Source organism: Bombus terrestris, chromosome 5 (assembly GCF_910591885.1).
Source record: "Bombus terrestris chromosome 5, iyBomTerr1.2, whole genome shotgun sequence".
NCBI classification, from domain to species: domain Eukaryota; kingdom Metazoa; phylum Arthropoda; class Insecta; order Hymenoptera; family Apidae; genus Bombus; species Bombus terrestris.
Genome location: NC_063273.1, coordinates 6,437,033 through 6,448,710, shown reverse-complemented (window position 1 = coordinate 6,448,710; position 11,678 = coordinate 6,437,033). Strand labels below are relative to the sequence as shown.

The 11,678-nt window shown below is 43.8% G+C and overlaps 1 protein-coding gene across 4 annotated transcripts in view; it reads left to right on the top strand.

Moving 5' to 3' along the window:
- Nucleotides 1-367: 367 nt before the first annotated feature.
- Nucleotides 368-11,678, top strand: part of LOC100647259 — a 164,546-nt gene continuing 153,235 nt past the window's right edge. For 2 of the 4 annotated variants that reach the window (XM_048405940.1, XM_048405937.1), the window contains exons 1-2: nucleotides 368-982; nucleotides 1,561-2,766. The gene's annotated coding sequence lies outside the window, so the exon portion shown is untranslated. The remainder of the gene's footprint in view (nucleotides 983-1,560; nucleotides 2,767-11,678) is intronic. The other 2 variants (XM_048405938.1, XM_048405939.1) reach the window with 2 other exon arrangements.

Below are 11,678 nucleotides of genomic sequence, written 5' to 3'. Positions count from 1 at the left end.
GGGCACGAGCTACGTTTATAAAATTGAAGACACGAACCACGATTTATGAAGAGCCACGGAAGAAAAATAATATCGAGAATTGTAGCTACTCTGCGATAAAACTCGCACATTTTCCTTGAGAATATGGTTTTCGAAATTCGAGCAAGAATTATTATCTTCTACTGTTGATCGTAACGCTGCGATATTTTATACATCCGTAGCTTGATTCTTCCTCTAGAATTCAATAATACAGTTTCAACAAAAACTACGAATATAACGTATCGTGCTATGGCACATCGAAGGCGGGGCCCTAAAGAAATCGGACCCTCGGTTGCTCCGCTCCTGTTTGTCGTCCCTCGATCACGATCCCGATCCACGCGGCAGTCTTGCCGCGCCAGCGCGATCGAGAGGATCGATGTTGTGCATCGCGCCTGCGTCTCGATTTTCGACAGATCGGCTCATCGACCAATTTCGTGAGATATCAGTGCAGTGAGATAAAATCAAGAGATCTTTTCCTCCATTGTGCGAGCGATATTCCTTTGAGAAAAATATATCTGTGAAAATTCTGGAGATAATATGTGGTACGGTTTTCTTAGTGACATCGCGCTGGTGATTGTTCGTTGAAATAAAGTATTATTCCTTTCTCGTCCATAATCGCGAACATCCTTAATTCACCGACAGCTTTTTCAGCCGCGTTATTCAAACTCTGTCGACCCGAGGCGTCTCCGGTTGTCGCGGTGCGTTCGCAGCTCCGTTTCGTCTTCCAGCTTGTTCTCTTTCATTCTTCGTTGAACAACTTCTCTTTCCGTGTTCCTGTTTTCTTTCCCGTGGAATACACGAAAGCATATATATCAGCTACCGTGACGAGCCATGTTTTCCACAGTGGATTTCCACGGCGTCGCTATGAGGTGAAATATGCGAGTTCGCCCCTCTAGTGTCGACAGTAGCAGACAATTATTTTAATGTCCTTAAGATCACACCCCGCTTACAAGATCTTTCTCAGGTAATTTCTTAAGAAGGGTATCCGACTCGTCTGCCGCTCCTTAAGCTTGTTTAATCTCTTCGTCGTCTTTTAACAGCGCCACGACATAATCCAAAATTCATTGTCTCTCTCGAGTTTAACCTCGTCCATTTCACCAGGACCTTTCTATCGTAACGCTGTCAAAATTTATACTCCTCCAGTTTCCTTCTCCCTTTTTTCTTCTCTGTCGCTTATTACCATCAATTTTATTGCCTCTTGATAACTAACCGAGGTCTTCTTTTTTATCTGTCCATTGAGAGATAAAAAAAAATGACCCTTGCTGGTTAGGTTGTAATAAGTACATACTGTAGTTTGTAGCTTCGTATCGATAAATTATATCGTTCTTTACGATCCTCTTCCGGGCTGCAACTCGTCCGTAACGAATTGCCCTCTTCTGTTTCTCAATGCGAACGCATCTCTTGGTCGAACGAGTTACGACAACCAACGATACCCGTCGATCTTCGCAGGTTTGCTCGATAGACGGTGGAAGGGGCGCGAAAACCGGAAGCCTGGCACGCTCACCAAACCATGGTGATTAATGTTCGACGATCGTTTTACAGAAGGCGCATCGTTCCGGCATAGCATCGAGCGATAGGCTGCGTGCACTGCTTCGTTCCCGCGGCTGATAACAGTGTTTGAACTGTCAGTCCGTCGCGTCGGACTGATAGTGAGTCCGGTTGCACAATTAGACGCCCGTGAAAAGTTCGACTCGGCGACGGTGTGATTAATCGTGTTGACTGACGTGTCCGACGAACAACACCGGAAAGAAAGAGTTACGAGACATTCCGACGATATTTCAGTGGTTGCCGAAAAACCTGTGCTTTCGAGCGGATAAAAAGAAATGGTACCGACGATCGTTAAACATCATCTATACGCGGAGAGCGTCACGAGGACGTTAAATTGTACGATCGATGCGTCCGCCGGCAGAAAGAAAAGATTCTGGAAGACACGCCGATAAATAACACAGTGGCTGAAGTGTTCCACGAACGATGCTTGCGGTCTGCTGGTATCTCGGTTGAGACGCCGGCAGAAATAGAAGCCAGTGATTGATTGTGCGAGGCCCGTCACGAAAGGAATGTAATCAGCGCACGGTGAATCTCTATCCGGTTAAATCATAGTGTTTACTCGGGGTACGATCATACACGAACGTGCTCGAAACCTCGAGCCAATGTCCTATTCCGACTTGAAGTTACCCCGATGAAAAGTTGTACTTTGATGGAAAAGTAGTCTGGTGATTGTACAAACGACGGTGCGTAAGGTCTCGCGAGTCTCAAGTCGACGAAGCGTTAGTGCGACGCTTGTGTTTCTTGCACTGTTCCCCTTCGAATCGAAACGTCTCTGTGCAAAAGTTTTCACCGAAGAAGACGCGAGAATCTATCTGTTGAACGAGCAGGCGTGATATTTCTCTCTTCGTCTGAAGTTTCTTACTTTGGCGTTCTACGAGTTGTTTCCCTTGCCCGATAGTGCATCACGATATTCTCTCGCGACTATCACGCGTCGAGTCGCGTAGCACATACCTGTTGTCACAAATCAGCGGATGACTTGGCGGCGCTGGACTGATAGCGAGACCCATTCGGTGTGCAATCAGGAATCACCGATGGCGCAGGGCATCGAGTGGCTGACAACGTGCACCACCGGTTAATGCCGGCTACGACGAAATTACGCTGTGCTAGCGCAGCCAGAAATTGCCAGGATAACGTAGCCACAGTCGATTACCGGGAGTAGTCAGCAGGAGAGATCCGATCCCAGCGAATGCGTCGCGATAGGTATGTATGTACTGTACATTCTACATGCCTTTACACATGCTTGCATAATGCTCGTACTCGAAAGTAGATTCGCCACCCGCGATTCATGAGTCTCTTTAGAAGTGTCGTAATTCGCCAATTTGAATACTTTGTATTTGTTCGGAATTTTGAGTGGCTGTCTGTTTATGACACGGACAGGCCCATTCCCTTCTTTGGGAAATTCCGAATTACACATCCTCCCCGAGCTGTAAAGCTAACGACTCCGAGGTCAGGTAAAAAACCCCTGGAAAGGACCAGTCCGAAGGGCACGATGGATAGACGAAACCCAATGGCTAGTAGGGAGAATTAGAAACGTAGGAGGACAGTTCATCATCAGATATCGTACTATGCGGGTGAAATACTTCACTCCCAACAAGATCTTACCATCTTCATAACATCACACTTTACTTTTATAAAACAAATACAGTGCTAGATTACACCAACACTCGATCTATTAAACCTCCTCCACCTTGAGCGTTAATTCATTCGAGGTAGGCGATATCGACCGATCGGTTTGACCTGACCGGTTGCTCTTTAGTCGAGAATTTGCAACAGTATTCTTTCTCTTACCTCATCGATAAATTTGTGACTCGTGTAGAACGACTAATGGAACTCTAACTAAAGTCGATATATATAAAATGGATTTTTAAATCTGAGGAAAGTAGTAGGTAATGATAGTCGAATGTTCGCTAGAAATATTGCCTGAATATCCGCAGTAAAGATCCATGCGTTTGCTGAGTTAATCGTCAGTTCCCTGATATGATATTGTAATGAATTAGTAATAATCGACAGTGTCACAGTAATTAAAGATACAGGCAGCGCGGCATCGTAGTATGCACCGTTCCCGACAATTTCACGTCGTTCTACGGTATCATTCACAGAATCCTACGCAGAGAGAATCCCCTCTAGCTTGATACGAAGATCGAATGACGGGGCGAGCGTGGGTGTACTACGCTCGTACGATCGGCAGACGCGGAGCCGGTTAACGCGCAAAATGCGAACAAAGAAAGTTTCATGGGCGCGGTGATGACTTATCGCGGGTTCGTTTTCGGTTTTGTTTCGTTTCGACCATTCGACCGTATAGTCACACGAATACTGTGTTCAAACTTAACGATTTTACAAGCCGATGATCGCGTCGATAAATTCGTTTGGTCGTTATCCCACTTAATTACAGCTATAATGGATTTTGCCAAATGTTTACGTCCATGCGTTTCGTGTACACGGATCGTCTCTGAAAATATGTATTTCTATTATATATGGAAAAATAATCCTGAAGTAATCTTATTCTATATTTTTGATTTATTTTTCTCGATTGTATTATGATTACTGGAAACGCTGTGTACGATACTTTACGATATTTTGTATTAATAAATCCGGTAAATTTAGATAGTGCGGATTTGAACGTTTCGTTGGAACGTTGGCGCGTTTATTCGAGCATTGTTTTCAAGCGATAAATCGGGAACATTTTCGTATTGTGATAACCTCGTTCCCCGAATAAATTTTCGAATTACCGGCGTCATTAGGGATTCGGGAAAAATAACGATTGACGCGAAATTACTGGACGAACCGGAGCTCGTGCCACGAATAACGAACGGTCAAAGCACTACAGCGTGCGTGGCCGTACGATAAAGCTCGACGAACATTCACCACGGGCCGATTCATATTCCCCGCGATTATCAGTCTCCGAATGAGCCGAACAATGCGACGAGAATGGCCGCGCGCCGCTCGTTCGTGTTGGTTATCTTCGTGTGAATGCACTTGCAGCCTGGCACGGCGTCGCGTCGCTCGGTTTTGAAAAGAGAGAGCGCCGCCTCGTAACGAGTGTATCCGGTACAAAAGCGAGATCAAAGACGAGCAGCCGGCAGGCTGCTCCGTTCCGAGGAATCGAACGTCTGTGGGAGCGTTCTCGACGACGTCTATTGCCTCCAATATCGTGGAATCACGCCTTCGTTAACGTTGTAGCTGCACGAAATCCTACGAAAGCTCGTTGTACTTCGTTCCTTCCTTAATTTCGACGAAATTAAATTTTTTTTCCTCGGCCAGATGGCGAGAGCTTGCATGGTTACGACGTTGAATTGAATCAACGGAGTCCTATGGACGTGCCAATGAACTCTAATCGATTACAATGAGTTCTCTCTGCGAGGCTGATAATTCTTTCGACCGATGGGAAATTCGTAATCTACTTTTCTCCCAAGGATCTGTATCACGTACAGTTGTGAAAATAGGGATTACACCCTGAGCGTGGAATGCCTTTGAATTCTGGCTTTAAACATCTGTCGTGGATCGAGGGTCATCATTTCGAACGTTGCGAAACATTTCTCACGAATAAAGCTGGCTCTTTTCTCATCCAATCGTGTCACAAAGCGGCAGAGGAGCTGGTCCAAATTTAGGGCAATAACGAAGGATATAAATAAGTCGCGTACAGCGAGGACCCTCGAAAGAAAAAACTCATTTCGCATCGCGGTGGTACGATATCTCGCACGAGTTGGCAACGCACATTGTCTTGTCAGAAATGGGCACGTGGTTTATTTGCAAAGAAAAACGACCCGCTTCTCTGTAAGGCCGGGAAAAAATAGAAGAAGAGGGGAAGAAGAGAGAGAAGACAGGAGTACGGCCCCTGGGGACCACATCTGCGGGCCACGAATCAGGCCCCACGTGGAGAGAATCTTTGCTCAAAGTAAAAAAAAGTCGCAAAGTGTGCGTCTCATTACAGCTATCATTAAAGACTTTAAAACAAAAAAAAAGCTGACTTCCATCTCTAATATCGTTTATTAAAAACATATTTCCGTACTTTACGAACAATTTTAAAGATTTCATTAACCGTTCGAATATGGCTGCCGTCAGCGAGCAATATTAATATTTTATTCGAGCTTTAGATACGCGGCGATCGCGTAGAATAAATGCTGTAGGAATTTGAAGTAAATTTAATACAAACTTTACAGAAAATTTAGAAAGTTTGCGGATCGCTTATCTTCGTGTATCGTACGGATAACGATATTGTATTTACCTTTGTCATATTTTTACGTTTCGAGGGAACGATTTATGGAAACGTAACCGTACTTAAAGGGCTGAAAAAGCAAGCTGCAATCGGCAATAAATATTTACAAACGTTCAGGCCTTGGTTGATTTACGACACGAGGTACACGAGTCAGGCACGAAGAGTTAATCAGCGACCGTGAAGGATCCGCTACTTCCGAGGTTTGTAAGCCATTAACGATGAATAGGGAAAGGAAGACTTAATAGAGCGAGGTGGCCACGGACGGTGTGTCGCAAAATTCAATCGCGGGGGCGCTCTTTCAAAGGAGAATGGAATCTTTTTTTAATTGCAGGAACCCGCGCGTTACACTGTAACCACGCGGCATATGATAAATAGCAAGCAACGATCAAAGGGAGCATCGCAATATGAACAGAAATAGCGATCGTTTCACGGGGCATTTCTATGCGTGGTTCGCTCGATGCAGTTGCACAGGTCATACACCTCAAAGGCTAGCCTTGTCAGGGCCATGAATAGCCCATCGGCTTAGGAACATGGTAGAGGAGCAGGGTAGGAGCTCGTGAAAGGGTATCGAGTGTTTTCAGAAGGTTCTCTCGAGAACCACTGGGATACCATCGAGAAGAATAGGGACGAAAGGTTAGAAGCGATACATCTATTCCGATTTTTTCCGAGGAATCTGGGTGGCATCCTTAACTTGGAAATTCACTTTCCTAGATTTTCCAAGAAATAGCGTTCAAAGAACGGCACTCCCTATTTTCTCTCCCATGTCTTTTGCTCACGTGTTTGTACTAACTTTGAAATTCAATTTTGTAAGGTCGTTTATTTAAGTCCTAGAATCGTTCACTTATATTCTGCATTTGTTTATTTACATTTCAAATTAAATTTCAAAAGATTTTGCACCGTGCTCATAATATATTCATAAAAACTTTCTGAGATAAGTGTTTGAATAATTTCATGAGCTGGCGCAGTTCTGTACTTCTGAATGTTCAGTGTCTATATCCGCGAGGATCGAGTTCCCTATTAAAAATGCTAAAGATGTAATGAAACTTTTATAACGAGATGTATTAAAGAGGGAATATTGAAACGTTCGATGCTCATCTTCCATGGCTACGATTTTTAATATCCTCGAGGCGAGATTTTTTTGCCTCCCATTAATATCCATATCACGTACTTCGGTATAATGGTACCTCGGTTACATCGCCGGTCTTTGTGAAATGATTGATATTCCAAACGTGTCTTTCCCTAGCGTTCACAAATTCGGAACGAAAAATTTCAATTCCCGTGGCTCATAGAATTTTGTACCGATTCTGACAGAAAAGAGAATTCTCGCTAATATATTTTAATTATGCAGTGATAAAATATCTACCATTACGCGGATATAATCTTCTTCCATCATCATAGACTCTTGTGGCCACTCGTGCTTTGATGCGAATCTACACGGTGTTTCATTAACAGATCCTTTCTGAATGAACGAACAACTAGGGTCACGTTTTGTTCGGAATTAGGTTATGCACTCTGTCTCCTCGGTCCTCTATTTCACACTTCATCGCCTTTTACTTTATGCTCCAATCGTGTGCATCTGTGACCTTATTCCTTTCTTATATATAAGATTATCTAAAATTAAAACCATTCGGGCAAATGCAACCTTCTGATAAGAAATTCTCACTTTATATTTCGATATGATCTTTTACACGTTGATTAAAATATTTTCTGCTCGAGTTACAGCAGAATTGTAGTAACACCCTGTATGCAGAAATGCGTGTGTGATTAAGTGGCGCGGAGGAGTTGTATTATCTGACGTTATGTAGGTGAGCATCAATCTGTTAGAAAGATTAATGGTTTGACATTATCATGCAGATATGGTGAAGTCAATCTGCGGATTTTTTGAGATGCACGAGATCTTCATTTTCATTTGACGTGCTAAAACTTCGTTTATCATGTTCGACGAAATCTCGATACCCCGTGTGATGGTTTTTCCCTTTGCCTTTTCTTCGTTGTAATTTCTTACAAAAGGTTCTCTCAAAACGTCGCACCTATAAAAAGAGACAAGCTTTTCACATCGAAGTGGCAGTACGATTAAACGCTTTAACGCATGAAAAACCGAGCCTTTCATCCAGATATCAAATTTACGAGTGGGAGTGCAATGTACGTACAACTCGGAGTTGTCTGTCATCACGTCACCGAATCAACGCAATTACGCAAAGCTTTCGTGACACGATCGAATTTGCACATAATGCGTTTTATACATTCAGGTCTCACAGTCGAGACAGTTCCTCGTTCAGAATCATTGGGGGAAACGATAGAGACGTAGAAACGTGAAAGAAAGAGAGAGCAACGTAGGGTGAAGCAGAAACGAGATTAAAGGTCTCGTCGCGCGATCAATTGACGGGTCAAAAAGGTTTAAGCATCGTGCACAAGCCACTCGAACGAGCTGGCTTAACGAGCCAAACTAACGCTTACGAGTGTTTTCGCGATTGATGCTTGCAACGATTATTAACCCATTAGAAAATCGGTGCCACGGTCGAGTTGCCCACGTTGCTCTTCACGCATTCCTGCCCCGTTCCATTCAGAAGGCACGCGAGTCTTTCGACGTTGTTGTCGATGAATCGAGCAGATACGTTGTTCTCTCGGAGACGTTCCGCTGCTATTGGCACTGGTCCAACAATGCCTGTTTAAAGGTCTGTGATGCAGCATGAGTACAACGGTTAAAAAACGCTTCCTCGATAGATAGGGGTGTCTTTATTTACACCCCATGCAATCCGGGTGGTCCGGAAGCGAATAAATCGAGAAGCATTGCCGTGGCATAGTTATCTTTTCTCTAAGTGAGACGTTTCTTTTCTTTTCTTTTTTTCCCTGTCATTTATCACTATTTTTTACCATTCATTTCGATTACATCTTGGATACTATTCGGTCATTTGGAATCCTCGCAACTATCTTTGGCAAGCCTGCTTCGGAAACTTGCCATAATTACGATCGACTCTTAATTTCTCTCAGACTGATAAAAGGAAAGGCATTAAACGGTGGCGTGTTGGTAAGCTCGCATGTAGCTACGCAAAGAAGTGTCCCAAACCCACGCGGCCTCGATCGCGTAGGCACGTTGCACGATGGTAACAAGTGTGCATCGCGTTATGCGAATTAACAACGAGTGCAAAGATCAGCTGTTAGCCGTGCAAAGAAAGTGTATCGTCCACGTGCATAATTAGTATTCGTTCACGCGCGATCGTTCCTCGCCGAGGCACATACGAGAGGAAACACAAGGCATCGACTCGTGTGTGGTCCCCCTGAATCGTGCGCGCTACTCGATTCATCGGCTTCGAGTCTCGTCGATTGGATACGAACGAGTACGGCACGAGACAGTGGAAATGTTCGTGTGTGGTATTTCGACGTTCACGAACATCGGATGTTAATTAAAATTTTTTCTTTTCTTTTTTACGATCCCAACCAGAAGAGTACACATGTCAGAATCCATTGGAGCGTCAGTTTTTAAACTTCGAAATTGTCTAGTTTGATTTGACGTCCTCGATTGGTATGAAATTTATGCAAATGTATGCCAAGGAAAGTTGCTGTAACCAGAAATCCTCGAGTTTTTTTTAGAGGCGGCAGCTTTTTCTTTCGATACTAACCAGTCACGGCCAACGATCCGAGAATCGTGTTAAATCCCAGCTAACTCTTTGATTCTGGCAGACATCAATCGAGATCCGGTTCGTTTCAGTCTGCTAGATTTCAATTGCTACGCAAATTACACCGATCCGGTGGACCTGAATCGAACAAGCCATATGTCATCCACTTGTGGCGGTTTCTTCTCGTTTCTCTTTTTCTACAACTAATTATGTTTTTAACTTTCCAAATCCTTCTTCGTTACGTTACGTATTCTCAATGCGAATAAATATTCGCTGGAAAAGCGTGTACCGTTTTCGGTTAAGCTACTTCAATTAGCAAAACGGAAATATGTCTGAAAAATGAAAATATCATCTTGTGATAATCATAGCACCTTGATACACCTCGTTACGCGCTTCACTCTTAGGATCACTGAATCGCAGCGCAACGCGCTTGGAATTTTTAATTCCGTTCGTCATAGCATTACGGCGTCGCTAATCGAATCTTTGCCGATTTCTCACACGTACCGCCGTATTTCATATAATTTGCCGGAGACGCGCTAGTTTAGTTGGTGCATTCGATTACGAGCTCGCAGACCGTGTGCTCTGGACGAAAGAGAAAAAATTCGTTAATAACGAATACCAATGGCGAACTATCACAGAATTGCAACAGGCGAGTACTAGGTATGGATGGTCGCGGTTATTAGCCGCGTAACGCGATCGCAGTAACGGTTTCAGAGGTAGATTTAAGATCCGGGTCAGTGCATCTGAAAAATAGGTTTTTGCGGTAACATTCCGTGTTTCAGCGACGACGATGGAACGCCGCCATTCAGAGTACCGCGTTCCAGTCGCCGATGGAATGTATTTTTTCAGATGACAATTACAACGAACCTTCTGTTTCGTTTCGTTCTCTTTCTCTTCCGTTTTTCGTTCCTTTTATTCACTATTGTCTCGAAAGAAATGATTTTGGTGGTCGTTTAGCGGTCCAGATTAACGCGATAAAGAGGAAGAGAGAGAGAGAGAGAGAGAGAGAGAGAGACTGGTAATCTTGTCTCTCGGTCGGAGTTTCGAGGCAGCATGCGGTCGACGTCTTAATTGTGGGTCAATTTCAGAGAGAGAACGGGGCCACGGGCGAACAAGGCATATTTCTACGCACGAATCTCCCGGCAACGCGGTGGCCCACGGCCGATATCTCGATGAACAGATCTAAAAGTAGAACTCCAGCCGAGAGATCCTTGAGGCGAGGCCGCGTGGGAAACGTTAGAACGGTGTGTGGAGTACATACGTTTGATGGGACGTCGGTTTAATTCAATTTACGCTGCTCGTGATCCTATTCCCTTGCGTGAATTGAAACTAATCTGCCATGGCGAGCAGGACTTGACGTTTCGATATTTATCGCTGAAATTTTTGAGTCTTTGCTCCGTACTATCCCTGTGATCCTATCGATGTAGTCGGAATTGCTTGTCTGCAATTGTCTGGAATTCTTGGAACGATCAGCGGGTAGTCGTTGAGAAATAAGCAGCTGGAAATTTATGCTGACGAAACAAAGGCAATTTAGAAACAAACGAGTTTAACCAATTGGAGTGTGTAACTCGAATGGAATCCATGGTTAATTAAATGATAATTAGGAATTAGTTTGTACTATCCCCATGGGAGAATTCCTGACTAAACGTTTTGATAACGATTAACGGATATGTCTGAAATGAATGTGAGGAACGATTAACAAGTCGTTTATGTTACGCAAAGCATATTTGTGAATTCATAAGGTGGACCTAATCTTTTGATATATCGATGATATAAATATACGCGACGAGCGTAAATATACTGCTCGATAGTCAATATTCAGCGTACAACGGTTGGGCAGGTACATTGAATTCCAAGCGGCCGTTATGGTCTTTAACGATTCGACGCACGAGCACGTGGCCGACCATTACAATATCTAATGCGCCCCAGGCCCGAAAACCGAATTAATTCCGACCGGATATCGGTCAACTACCGGATACTCCGCCATTGGTAGAACGTGCGGTTGCCGCTTAACCGGAAGCCGATGGGAGAACCGTTTTATGGAAGCTTGTGTCTTCGTGCCATCGTATCATCAAATATTCAAAAACTATTCCTCTCTTTGAATTATGAATTTCAGGATGGAATTTCAAACGAACATTTTCAATTTGCCATTCGTGTTCTCTCCATCTTTAACCCTTTCACTTCGGATTAAAAGGACGATGCGCCGTGGAGTAATTGTGTTGCAAAATTTCGTTTCTTAATTTACATCGATAACGCAATTAACGTTATTTCGTACATGT